Raw genomic sequence first — 13,116 nt, 5'->3', positions numbered from 1 at the left:
AATCTGCCCCTCGACTAGCACCGTCGAGATGCCCTTGACCCCCCCTGGCTGCCTGGCTGGAGTTGCTCAGCAGCCTGCAGTTGTGGGCTGTGGTTGTAGCGAGCAGCTCCCCGGAGTGAATGTGTGTAAAAGTATAACCATGAGGTACGGCGGTAAAATGATAATGAGCATGCATGCTCGGAAAGCTGCTCTCAGGATAAAGGTTAGAAATCCTTTAGCACTGACATCTGACTTACCATTTCCTTTTAAGGTCCATTTGTAGAAATACAGACTTCCTCTCCTGGCCTTGCATTGTACCTGTGGGATATGAATAAGTCATCAGAGGGAAGTCTTCATTTCTACAGCCAGCTGAATGCTGAACTCGGGTTACTCCGCAGCTCCAAGAGGAAGGTGAGGTTGTAGTTTCATCCCATTAGAGGAGCCGTTCAACGTGTTTCTGTTGCCATGAACTATTTCTTCGGCTGAGTGTGTGAAGTCTGTCAAACAAAAGGAGCAGAGGACACGCCGCTCGGCAACTTACAGGGATTCAATTTTCACACATTTAGTTTTTATTTTAAATTATTGATGTGAACAGATTCTTTATTTTTTAATGCATTTCCAGTGTACCGGGGAGGTACTGTACAGTAATTAAGGTGCAAATATAGCACTTCAATCTGAAAATAGTGGAAAGAGGGATGTAGCATTACTGAATACACATTACATTTTACGTTCGACATTCTCTGTGATTAACAGCATCTTCAATATTAATCTGATTTAAAAACCAGAACTAGTCTGAACATTCATCCAATCACATTTGGGATATTTTAGGAATAAAATAAACAGTGTGGATCTGGTAAGTGTGGGCTCTTTGTTGTGGCATGTTGACATTTTTAAGCCAGTCCTAAACCAGACCTGACAGCCTGGGAGAGGCCTGAGGGGGTCTGGGTACAGCTTTGAAAGATCTCCCCGCAGAAATAAAACAAGAAAAGAAATCCACATGGCTACGTCTTCTTCAACAGAACGAGAGCAATGCAAATTCTAGATTTGAACGCAGCGGAAAAAAACAGTAAATACCCTTGTTTCTATTTTTGCTCTAACCTCAGCGATCATCATCCCCCTCCCCTCCCTCTTCTTCTTCTTCTTCTTCTTCTGTCTGTCAGCTGAGCACTAAACAGAACCACGATCATTATGTGTTGTGGTGACCGGTCCGTGACCCCACACTGCATTCTGCTGTGCCCTCCTGGGTGTGCCCCAGTGGGGGTAGTTAAAGAGCCACCACAACCTCTGACGTGTCTGCTGGTGGGTTTTGTTGTATGCACAAAAGCGTGCGTGCGTGCGTGCGTGCGTGCGTGCGTGCGTGTGTGTGTGTGTGTAATTTTGTGTTTGTACGTGGCGCACCTTTTATCTTCTACGTGTTACTTTTCTTCATGAATGCAAAGCTCTGTGGATTAGCATTTGCTCGCTATAAAGGTACATAGGGCAAAGGGGAAGGTTAACATGCATGTTCAGAGGATCAGTGTGTGTGTGTGTGTGTGTGTGTGTGTGTGTGTGTGTGTGTGTGTGTGTGTGTGTGTGTGTGTGCGCGCCAATTTCACACCAGTAGAATGAGTGGACTTGTTTACGCCACAGTGATGATGGAATTATCTGCTTGTAACATTGGTAAGGTGTGTGTGCGAGTTTTGTTTTGTGCGAGTTTGTTTTGTGCGTGTGTGTGTGTGTGCGTGTGTGTGTGTGTTAGAGAACATCATCCTGCGGGCTAGCTGCCGCGGTTTGTAGCTTCCAGGGAGATGTGTGACCGAAGATCCTCAAGTTTAGAGTTCATTTTCAGTTCAGAGAGAGGTTCAACTGGCGGTCAGCGGGCCACTGTTAGAGCAACCTCTCTCTCTCTCTCTCTCTCTCTCTCTCTCTCTCTCTCTCTCTCTCTCTCTCTCTCTCTCTCTCTCTCTCTCTCTCTCTCATCCTCTAATACCAACCCCCCACACACACCCACACACACACACACTCTCTCCCTTTCTTTACAGCTCTCTATTTTACACAAATTCTTCCCCTCTCTGTTTTCTCTCAGCTGATTTTTTTTTTTTTTTGCCTTCTGTTTGACCCAGGTTGGGATTCATTTTTTTTAAAATATATTTTTGTACTCTTTATTCTAACATTCTTTTACTATTGTAGCTTAGATCAAACTAATACTGAGGGGCAGAAAGTCCTTCACTGCCTGTTGCAGAAATAGTTTGTTAAATTCAATGTGCTTATCTTAATACGGTTTTCCTCTGATTTGCCCTTTTTTCAGCACATAAGGCAAACAGCTTGTCACTGAAAGCCAAAGGTTTTTGATTTGTTGGCTTGAATTGACTCAACGTTAATCCTTTTTTTTTTTTTTTTTTTTCAGGTCATTTATCTGCATCATATAAATGAACCTGAAAGCTTTTGTTTTTGGTTTTATGATTGGAATTTTGATGAGGACATACAGTCCGTTTCTGCTTGACTAGCGCGTGCCGTGAGCCTGATGACCGTTACGGCTGCAAACATTTAATCAGAAAGCTCCTTTTGTCTCTCATTACAGGAAAACGATGACCTATTTCAGCCGCTGACCTCAAACAAAGTGGTGGCGAGAGTGTCGGGGCTCGATCGGTGAGCCTTGCTTGTGGGCAGTGACGAGACTGACGAGATTAAAACCAAATACAGCAAACCGCATTAAATTCCAATGAGCTGCATGCAGTTGTTCTTGTTGTAAATAAAAGGCTGACTTTACACTGAGTAGCCCAACGTTCCCTGTTTTCAGTCATCATTTAACAAATATTAAGTTATTCTGTTAATTTGAATACAGTCTGTCTGGCAAATGCACAGTATAACTAATTGCTTTTTTGTACAAGGACCAGCTCTATTATTTCTAAGCAGCTGTTTCCCGTCCTGACCTGACAGTTCGGCCAAATGCTACTAGCCAATAAAGAAATTAAATGAAGGTGAGGTTTATTATGGATTTGGTTCTAAAATATCTAAAATAAATGGTTGAATCATTTTAATTGACCAGATGTTTCAGCCTGCATATCAGAGAAATTAATGAACTTCATTACAATGTATATCGTTTGAAGATTAACTATCAATTTCCTGATGTGTTTTACGACCCTTTTTTTCCTTGGACCCTTTGGACAGAATGACCCTCCGCTAGGTTACTCTCGGGGTGAATTTTATCACGAACGTTGTGGTTGAAGAGGACCCCCCCCCCCCCCCCCCCCCCCCCCCAGTGGAAGAACGACTCAATAAGCAACTGCTACAGTAAGCACCAAAGTGAACTGTTGTCGTAGCTTCGGCTTCACCAAATCGCAGCCAATGCCGCAGCAGGCTTTGCCATGATATACAGTGCGTGTTTGCTGGCCTCGCTCACCCCTCAACCCTTCAATCCCCGTGCCTGTCTGCTCGGATGTGGCCCAGCTTGTTAAGCCAGAACGTTGGCTTTCATCCAGGAGGGATAATGCCAGATTGAAGGGGTTAGAGGCAGGCTAACAGTTTACCACATGATACAGCCAGGACGTGACACGGGACAAAACAAACCAGTCACACGTTATTGGCTTAGTTAAGCAGAGTGTCAATATGTTGCTCTGTCTAACTAGTCGGTACGTATATATACAATACATACGCAGCTTGACTGTATATTCTAGTCCATGAAGAATGTGTCTTCTATACATACGCTAGTTGATGGTAGTTAATGTCAAAAATGTTTCTTTCAGCTGATAATGGTTTGATTTTGTCTTTTATGATGAACTAATTCTGCGTAATTTGCTTGTTCACAATTAACATTCACCATTTTGAAATCAGGGAATTCATTTAAATAAAAAATACTTTTTTTGAACAATTAGTGTGGAGTAAAGACGAAGGGGTCGTGGGTAGATCAAATAAAAAAACAAACCTGCACTTCATGTCAATTTATTTCAATATTTATGTTTCTTTTTTTTTTTTTTTCCCCCGAGTAAACTTTTCAAACAGCACACTCATACAAAAACATTAAAAAAGTAGTGTATCCATAGGGATGTAGAGGAAGTTATTAGAATGGGTGACTCTATGCAGAGGCAGCTTTTTTTTGCATAGTTGGACCAAACTATGGGCTCAGCAATGGCGCCCGGCGATGAAACCATCTTATCAGAACACAAGCTCTGCTGCCTCTGCTCTTTGGCTCCCACCGCGATATCGTATTGCTGAGTCTCACTTTGCATGAGAAATCGAAGTGCAATCCCGTTCTTTATGGCCGCTGCCCGCGACCTTTGTCAACCCAGCGAATTAACCGAGAGGCGTATCAGCCACGCTGGCCCTTTTTCTCCTAGAGCCTGTCCTATTAACTGAGTGAGGAGCGCGGTGCGGGTCACACTTAAGTAACCTTATCTTGTAATTGGGTTCAAGGTTAAGTGACCCTGGAGCACGGAGGTCCGGGGGTTAAGGTCACAGTGTCAGGCAGAAGGGGGAGCTTTTAATCACTGATGGGGCTGGAAATCAAGGCCCGGGCTTCTGCTATCTGGCTAGGCCGGACCCGCCCACCTCCAGCCTTATCCGCGTCCCACACGAAGCTGGAACAAGGTGGGGTTTAGGGGGTCGAAACTGAACAGTTGCCAGGCAACCCATATTCAAGCCGAGGTCTCTCAAGCTTTTAACCTTAGCACAAATCGATATAGACGGCAATTGGGCTAATATTCATCGAGCAGATGGGAAAATTAGGCGCAAGTCCGCCTGCTGGAGATGGAGGAGAGACACGCTGTCGGGCCAACGGTCAAAGCATCGCTCAGACTCCTCTAATTGAATGTATTCACAGCGAAGGAAAAGCTCTAAACAGTAGGGAAAGGGTGACGGAGGAGTAGCTGTGACGAGCTTTTTAATGAAGCAACATGTCGTGGGGCTGTGGCTCTTTCTCCTGTGATATCCTTCCTCTTTTCATCATGCATATCACTTTCTCTCTCCTCACTCCCTCTGTCCTTCTTTCACCTCCCTCTGTCCTTCTTTCACCTTTCTCTTTCCTTGTTTATTCCTGTCCTTTTTTTCTTTTTCTTGAAGGATTATTCCTTTCCTTTTTGTTGTGACATATCCAAAGGACTCTTAGTATCCGGTCAGAAATGACAATAGCGGTAAGAATTTGCGATATCGCTGAACGGCAGCAGTCATAGTGGAAAAACAAAAAACAGGCGTTCGATGTGATTATCAGTGAATAAAAACATCATCCACCGATTTACATGTTTACATATAATCACGTGGAAAAAAAAGAGCAATCTTTGAATTTTTCACATCTGCCCGTTCCCCCCCCCCCCCCCCCCCTGTCTTTTAGAGAGGGAGATGGATGACCACTGGTGAAGGGGTTCAGGCAGCATGACCCATAGACCTATCCATTGCCAAGGGCGAGGAAATAGCCCAGATTAAAGAGCTTGTAAATAATGGCCCATAAACATCTGCCTGTTAGCCCGGCCAATCCATCTCCGTCTCCCATCTGGTCCTCTCTTTCTCTCGCGCTCTCCCGCTTTTGATTTCCTCATAGCGAACGGTCCACAGGGCAAATGCATCATCAGACCAAAGTCAGTCATATTCCAACACAAACAAACACAGAGATTGACCCCCCCCCCCCCCCCCCCCCTCGGGTCGCGTACAGTTCAAATCCCCACCAGTCACTGCATCCATGACTCAACCTCAAAGTAAATAAAGGGAAGCAAAAGCTTTGTTTTCTTTCCTTGGGCTTCCGTCCATTTATTAGAGCCTCAGTGTATAATGCTTTGTTAGATTAGCATAAGGCAAAAGTTAGTGTATGTAGGTATTTATGCACAACTGCAGTCAGGAATTCCCCCAATTATTTTGACATGATTACGGTTGTTTTACAGTCCACCAGAGTCAAACCTCCACCGGGGCTCTTGTTAGCAGGGCCTCATCAGAGCTCCTCCCTAATTAGTGATTAGGCGTTGTTGATGTCGGGCTCCCAACATCTGCTCCGAGGACTGGCCACTTGCACTCTCTCAGATCTCCTGTGAATAGACCCCTGGCCCTGGTATTAACCACCTCGGTCGTGGCCTGACTGCAGGTGGCAAATTAGACCAAACAAAGGGCCGATTGCAGGCTGAGCTGCCGCCAACAAGCCTCATCAACGGTAAAAGCTTTGTCTTTTATGTCACATCCGAGGTTCAAACGGCTTCGCTGATGATCACGCTGCAGGAGAAGTTCAGGGATCACCAAAGTTCCTAACGAGGGGAACATGAACATTTCAAATTCCACATTTTATAAATAGCCCTCCGCTAGTTGTTGGGACATTTTATTCTGGTACAAAGTGGTCGACCAAAAGTCATATTTATCCGCTAGATTGGCGAAACAAAAGGGTAACTTTTCTATTTCACAATGTTTTTGTGTCTAATAAAGGCAACAATGTCGGAAATTGGACACTCATGGGCTGCAATGTAATGTCGTCAGGATAGGCTGGCACCGTCATTTACGTCCACTAAACGTGTTTGTTTTCGCCACTTACTGATTGTAATTAGAAATGTCTGACATTCTGGCAAAAGTCACGCTCGAGGTGACGTGTTTTGCGGAAGACGATTCTGGAAACGTCATTGAATTCGATGGCCGGCCGTATTTATTTGAGCCAGAGTAAACGGAGAAAGAGCTCTGAGAAATTGGAGAGTGAACGAGAGAGAGAGAGAGAGAGAGAGAGAGAGAGAGAGAGAGAGAGAGAGAGAGAGAGAGAGAGAGAGAGAGAGAGAGAGAGAGAGAGAGAGAGAGAGAGAGGGGGAGAGAGAGAGAGAGGAGGCAGAGGAGGGAGAACCAGCTGCTGCAAGGCCCCGAAACTCTGGAGACTGGTGTTGTTCCTGTGGGTGCTGCGGCCCTATTAAGGTCCACAGAGGAAGAATGCTGCAAAGAATGGGACCTGTTGCTTCCCGATATTCAGATTTCACAACAAGAACTCCTCCTTGAGCGGGACTTGGTCACAATAACAAACAGATCGGATCAAGCGGAAGGTGAAGAAGAAGGTTTTATTTCTCTGTTCCATAACAATCCGTGCCTGTCGGAGGCAAAACCAAGCACTGGTAGTGAACGTCTCGGTACACTGACGCTGCTCACTTGCCCTCACAGCTTGTTCTTGTCAGTGGTTAAAGCGTTATCACTCAATACATGACCAATTTCAAAAAAACTGTTAGACACGAAAACATGGAAAAATATGATCCAGGTTGAAAAATACCGAAATGACTTTTTATCATTTCAGGATCTTTGAACCATCTTTATGAATTAAAATACAAAGCTGTAGATTAAGTATCTGTGAAATTGACATATAAAGTCAAATCTATCTGCGGCCTTCATGTGTATGCTCTTACCGTATGCAGTGATGTGCTTACCTTGGTAAAGCCGCTCCTCGGCGTCTGAAGGGAGTGGTTTGTAAGTAATTGTTATCTGCAACGCATGCAAAATTGAAAATGAGTGAAATGCAAGCTCAGAGAATCATCAAGTAATGTATTGATCCCCTTAATTGTAAAAGTAGCAATCTTGTCATTTTTGTAGTAGCTCAGCAGGCAGTGACCACTAACAAGAGACTTGGTGCTGCATGTCATGTAGACCGAGCATCAGCTTGTTATTAAATCCTCGGGAAAAAAAACCCAGATGTCTGACGGGGCGAATCAAGACCTGGGTCAGACCCGAACACCAAAATCAGCCACAGCTTAAAACAACACAAGGGGCTGTGATGATGATGATGATGATGATGATGATGATGATGATGATGATGATAATGATAATGATGATGGTGTGTTCGTGTCTTTGAGTACCGGAAATACGATCCAGAAAGCCAAGTTTAAGTAATACAAATCTATTATATATAATATGATCTATTATTTAATAATAATAATAATAGATCAGTAAATTCAAAATTGTTAGGACCTAATTAATGAAATAAAGGTTATTCAAGTGTTCGTATTAGGACAAAAAAAGATCTGCTGAGTTACAGGTGTCTCTTTCCTAATGTAAGTCAACGGGGAAAAGTATTTTTTGGGAGCCAAGGCGTCTGGTGACGGACCCGTAAATTGTAATTACACCGTTTTTTGGCCATTATGTAAAATTTTCTTCAAAGCCTGCCGCTCTCTTCCTGGGGGCTTGACACCAATCATTTGGCAATAAATGATGAATAAAAAAGATTTTAATTACAACTTAAAGTACCATTCAAGCTACTGCCAAACACACAGATAAACAGGACAAGAAACCAGAAGCATAGCTATGATTTACGGGCTACGCGGCGGCTCTGACCTGCATTCAAACATATTGCTTATTGAGTAAAGACCACTGGTTAAAGGTATTAAAACAAAAGCACTTTCTGTATTTTGAAACCACGGTGGATTTAAAAGTCACAACAGCTGAGAGATGTTACTGCTTTAACACCAGCCTGCTCTGTGGAACACTTTATTCAAGACTGGGCTGAAATCATGGAGTTTAGTTCCAAACAAAGTTCCTCAAACACTGTTTTGCAAAGTTGTCCGTTGTCTGATGGCAGTCACTCATCATTCTCACTCATTGACGCTCAATGTCACAATAGACGGCACACACGCTAGCCTCAACGAGACTTATAAGTTTGAAGGAGAGGCAGGTAAGTAGATTTTCCAGGCAGGTGAGCTGCAACTAAAGCTTCATGATCTCACATCACTGAGAGGGACACTGGCCTTCACTTCTTAAATGAGCCCTCTAACCTCACACTGTCAAAATGACTGATATTACCATCTTAGCGCTGGGTCTCACTCAAGGTAAGGTGTCCAATGATGGCACCTTATGTGTCTTGCTTTTATGCATCTCAAAATTGCACCATATTCTTCTCCAGATTGTTTTTCTTTATTTATTTATTTTAAGTCGTCTAATTTTTCATTCCGAAAACCTTTTCCCCTGAAAATTCCCATTTCCTCCCTTCGCCTTTTTTAAGTCTCGCATCAGCTTGAATTTATGAGCCGCCATTTCTGACCTAGTGAGTGACCCCACACCTTAAACACATTCCAATGGAGCCAACACATTTATTTGGCAGATAAATCATTGCTTACCAAATGCCGGTGGTGGTGGTGGTGGTGGTGCAAGGTCAAAAGTTGTGGAAGGGGATGAAAATGAAATCACAGAGACGGGTCGAGCTGCTTACATACAATATGAATAGAGATTTGACACACCCATTGTTTGCATGTATTTATCTGAATGAGAAAATATCTCAACAGATGTTGGTGATTTGAAGAAAAGAAAAAAATCTCTCCTGCCATGTTTGACCAGTTCTCTCGTATTCCGGTCTCCAGTGTGCAGTAATTGGAGCTGCTGTCGCACAGAACTAACATGTTTATTGACATGAACACTGCTCGGCCTGTTCACACTCAAGACAAATTGGACTGTAACTCCTCATATTAGCAGCAGCGATGAAACTTAAAACGTACACTTCATTTGGACAGAAATCTAGTCTGTCACCGGGCCGACGCGTTAAAACCCACATAATTGCAACAACATGCAGTTTAGACTCTTTTTTTTTTGCCCACACTCGCATGTCTTTAGACCGAGGGAGGAAACACACGGAGAAACTCCACATACAAAGAAAAGTATGTGGCCTTCTAGAGTATGAATGCAGGCGCACAGGCGTACGTCCACAGTGACTAACTTTTGTGAGTGGGTTCAAGATGCCGACCGTGTCACTGCAATGCCCCCGGTCCGGGTCCAGCCAGGTACCGTTGTCGCACGTCGTCCCCCTCTCAAAAGAGGCAACCGGGAGTTGAACAGTTGGTCGAAAGTTGCCGCCATCAGATCTACATCCGTTTTTCCCGATGCGTCCTGGAAAACTTGGAGAACAAGTTGACCAATTTTCCAGTTATTTAAAGCACGTGGGAAAAATCGAATGTCTTCGGAAAAAATCTCGTCTTGCCCTGGAAAGTTATTTCAACATTCTCGTATTTTCCTTGAGCTGAGAATTTATCAGAGCTCACCAAAACGGATAACATTGTCATCTGAAAGGGCTACATTATGCTCAGGATCATGTTCAAATTAGTAGTTTATGGACGAGAGTATTTTGAACAGGTTGCTCTCGGTTGTGTTTTGGAAACGCAGCGAATACCCTCAAGTCACGTCACATGGTAGCACATGCAGGTTGGATGACTTTACATAACGTTGCTTTCTTTTCAACTCGTTTCAAACGGCTGAACAATGTTAAATTGACCGGCATGTTTGGTTCAGTTGCGCTTTTTTTTTTCGCTTTTTTTTTTTCACGTATTTGCAAATTTTGAAGCGTGTAAGTGATGATTTCATAGATAACTTATAGCCGTAGACATGCACATCTTTTTAATCCGACTTTCACAGAGTGGAAACAACAGTTTCGACAGTTACACCTGTGCGATATCTGAACAGCGATGTATGTTCGATTGTGAGTTTCTCAACGGACTATCCACAGATCAAATGCCACAAGGATGAATCGAATGAAATGTGCAGCCACCTCATCTAATTCTTCATGGGTGGCAGTTTAAGAGGGGATCACCAGGGGATGCTAATTTGATTTGTCTGACCAATCACCCAATAGGGCGGCTTATCCATGACCTCTGGAACTGTGAGTTTTCCAGTTGGCTGATCAGGGCGAGAACCTTCACTTGACCCCCCTCAGCCTGTATGGTAATGTCATTTACCAGGGGGAGGGGCACTGATCGGGGGGGAAAAAAAAAAAAAAATGTGTGAGTGGGGCGACGCAACGTGAACTCAAGGCCAGTGGCCTCTCTGCATCTTTTCATGTCCAAAATAGAACTCATGTCCATGAAAAAAAGGCTAGCAAACGTAACTTTTACTGCGTATCATTGCAAAAATACTTTTGCATCAGTAAAAAAACAACAACACGCACTTTAGCGCTGCTGTTCAAAGAAGCAGAGCATTCTACTTCCCTACGAATTAATGAACGGAGACGTTTGCTGTCAATATGGATAATGCAAAAATAGCGTTTGTAGCCAGTTAGAATTACAATGATCACGATGAGACACGAGACTGTCACAATAAGCCTATTGAAATGTTGGCTGTCGCTAACGTTAGGAGTTAGCTTTTTGCCAAACCTTTAATTAAATTGCTTTTCCTTTAGTGCCACCATGAGGTCGTCATTTGTGGTTGTGAGTGAAATGTCCGGACAGCTACTGGAGGGATCGGCATGACATTTGGTGCAAACATTCATGTTCCCCTCAAGCGTCATCGTCACATCAACATTCTTATTTGTCCAATACTTGCCATCAGCCTCAGCTGTACTTTGTAATTAGAGCTTCACAAAGCTAAACTGAGATGGTCATGGACCAGTTCTGCCAAAGCATGACTGTGGACACTTTAAGATAGGCGCTGATATGAGTAACTCTAATGACTCCTTGAGCTGTTTTTGTATTCACTGTAGTGGAAGAAGGCTTCTCGTATCAAAGTGAAAAGGTCATTCATCAATTAAAAGTATGAATGTATTTGCATCCAAATGTACTGTACTTAAAGTATCAAAAGTAAAAGTACTTATTATGCAGAATGGCCCATTTCAAAATAAAAGTCTGACTAACTTGAACCACTTTAAATACTGACATGTGGTTTAATCTGTATTTCTACAGATATTTAGATTTTGAATTTGCAAATGAACTACTAAAGCCTTAAAATATATGCAGTGGAGTAAACAAATGTAGTGGAGTAGAAGTACCATAAAATGCAAATACTCAAGTAAAGTACAGGTACCTAAATTGTGTAGTAGTAGTAGTACAATATTAATTGTACATCTAGCCATCGGCATACACATGCATACGTGTTGGAGGATGTTGATAATCCCATGCTAGGTATTGGTCTATGATAGCAGGTAGACAGTAAAAGGGATTTCCTAGTCAGACTCCAAAGCCCTGTGAAAGCATGCGGAGCTTTGCATGGAAGCGCTGCGATCAGAGCGCTGCAGCTCAATTAGCTACTGTTGTGGGTGGGGGCGGAGAGAGCGAGCAGAGGTCCAAATCCTCTCTTGCGGGCCCAGCTGGGGGGATTAAGAATGGTTCCTGTCCCGTGGCTGACCTCTTCAAAGCCTGCGCAGATGTCCTGATCCCCCTCCGCACACACACTCAAATAAACCCCCTCTCACCTCGAACCCTCTCTTGACCCCCGCGAACCAAAACAAAGCACTCAGGTGACATTTCTTATCACAAGAGCACTCACCCTCTCTTTTGAATTGGTGCCTGCGGTATCTCATCCCCTCGGCAGTACATCTCTCTGTCTCTTTCTTGGTCCGTGTGTCTTCGCTCTCGTCCTGAGAGGGCTCCCTCCCCGGTGTCGGCTATCGTTTGACACCGAGCGCGGTCGCGTTTCCCGATGACCTTAGCGTGGAAATTACCCTGTCACTCTCCACACTCTGCCGCCCTTTGGTTGCCGTAGGTTTTCAAATAGGAAACCAAGGTCAAGAGGCACCGGCAACGACAATGAGCGTGAGATTTTGAATGACACGACTAAATCAAAATAGGAAATAAACACTTTATATGGAGATTGCTAAGAGGTCCTCTGAGGTTGCCGGTGGTCCTTTTAAGGTTTTGACCCTGTTTTAGGACTATAAGTCATGTCTTGGTCAAAGTAATGGCCACCCAATTGGAGCTTCATTTAAAGCTAAGAGGGGCACGATGGACAATGAATGGATTAAAGCACTCTGGGGGGGAGGGGGGGCACAATCCAAGATTACTTTCAATCAGTAAAGACCCTCACAGATCTTCTGAGAATAATCCAGATGTGAGATTAGGTGTTTTAGAGAATTATTTTCTGTATTAGCGCCTTCTTTGACGGGCTTTTCCCGAGAAGATCAGATCAGAGAAAATCCACGTTAGGGACGACGCATGAAGTTGATGAGCATCGTAAACAATTATTGGTTTACAAGGTTTCTAAAAAAAAAAAAAGACACAGTATCTTAGCCTGGTCCCACACCTCTGGATTCAAATAATGAAAATATTGACGAAGTAAATGCAAAATGAACAGTTCAGTCCGATCGATATGAGGCTGTCAAGTTCCAACCTGTTTGCCTAATTTGCCGACTCATTTTTCCGCAGTTTTGAGTCGAGTAAGCGGTATTACATAATGAGGCGTCTCCAAATACAAGATGATTTATGAAGCCACGGCAAAAAGCTCAACAATGCAAAGAAGAATGACATTTTC

Source organism: Cebidichthys violaceus, unplaced genomic scaffold (assembly GCF_023349555.1).
Source record: "Cebidichthys violaceus isolate CVI_PGR_0920_01 unplaced genomic scaffold, fCebVio1.0.p SCAF_198, whole genome shotgun sequence".
Classification (NCBI taxonomy): Eukaryota; Metazoa; Chordata; class Actinopteri; order Perciformes; family Stichaeidae; genus Cebidichthys; species Cebidichthys violaceus.
The sequence above is the reverse complement of the archived record's forward strand: the minus strand, read 5'-3'. Positions refer to the sequence as shown.